Raw genomic sequence first — 1,531 nt, 5'->3', positions numbered from 1 at the left:
GGCTTGCAGTGAGCCAAGATCACGCCACTGCACTCCAGCCTGGGAGCACAGCGAGACTCCGTCTCAAAAAAAAAAAAAAAAAAAAAAAAAAAGAAAAAGGAATAAGAGAGTCAAGAAAAAGAAAGAAGTTGACATGAAGTTGACAACGTGTGCCGGTGTGGGGTGTTTCAGCCATAGGCATTTCTCTGAGGGCTCCGGGCTTAAACCTGCTGTCTTACCTTGGTAAGCCCTGGGATCCAAGTCTTGGCCCATTCTGGAGATATTCAGTATCTCTTTAAGCCATCTTTTCTTCCCATGAGCCAATTCTATCTCAAAATGTGTGACTGTGGGTAAAGGAATGGGTCCTGGGCTCATAGACCACAAGAGAGATGTCACATGGAGATCTGAGGGCTCAAAGTTTATGGTTGGTATTTTGTTGGTTTTTTTTTGAGACAGTCTTGATCTCTTGCACAGGCTAGAGTGCAGTGGCACAATCTCGGCTCACTGCAACCTCCGCCTCCTAGGTTCAAGCAATTCTCCTGCCTCAGCCTCCCGAGTAGCTGGGATTACAGGTGTGTACAACACACCTGGCTAATTTTTGTATTTTTAGTAGCGACGGGGTTTCAGCATGTTGGCCAGGCTGGTCTCAAACTCCTGACCTTAAATGATCCACCTGGCTCAGCCTCCCGAAGTGCTGGGATTACAGGCCTGAGCCACCATGCCTGGTGGTCAAAATCCTTTGTAAACTAGCATTGTACTTGGGGTATTTTAAAATCTCTCTTAGATAGAGCCATGCCTTGTTTGACCAACAGCTCCACCTCTAGCTGTATAACCTCAGGCAAGTAATCTTACATCTCTGAGCCTCAGTATTTTAATGCATAAATTAGTGAAAATAATACCTCCCCCTAAACTTGTTGTGAGTATAAAATGAGGTACCAAAATGCCACTAAAATAGTAATGATTCAATAAATGTTAGCTCCAGTCTCCCACTAGTAGTACACTTCTGCTTCTCTATTAACACTGGGTTGATTTTGTTATCCTATTTTAATAACATTAATTTACATTGTATAGTGTGTTATGGGCTTGGGATTTTTTTGTTTCTTTTAGAGACAGGGTATAGCTCTATCACCCAGACTGGAGTGCAGTGGCCTGATCAGAGCTCACTGTAACCTTAAACTCCTGGGCTCAAGCAATCCTCTTGCCTCTGCCTCCCAAGTAGCTGGGACTACAGGTGCATACCACCATGCCCTTTGAGAGGGCGTCTCACTCTATCACCAGGCTGTAGTGTGGTGGTGGAGTCTCGGCTTACTGCAACCTCTGCCTCCTAGGTTCAAGTGATTCTCATGCCTCAGCCTCCCAAGTAGCTGGGACTACAGGCATGTGCCACCACGCCCAGCTAATTTTTGTATTTTTAGTAGAGACGGGGTTTCACCATGTTGGCCAGGCTGTTCTCGAACTCTGACCTCATGATTCACCCACCTCGGCCTCCCAAAGTGCTGGGATTACAGGTGTGAGCCACCGCACCTGGCCTGTTCTTCCTTCTATTTTTAAG

The sequence above is a fragment of the Mandrillus leucophaeus genome, unplaced genomic scaffold, assembly GCF_000951045.1.
Source record: "Mandrillus leucophaeus isolate KB7577 unplaced genomic scaffold, Mleu.le_1.0 Scaffold118, whole genome shotgun sequence".
In the NCBI taxonomy this organism is placed as follows: Eukaryota; Metazoa; Chordata; class Mammalia; order Primates; family Cercopithecidae; genus Mandrillus; species Mandrillus leucophaeus.
The sequence above is the reverse complement of the archived record's forward strand: the minus strand, read 5'-3'. Positions refer to the sequence as shown.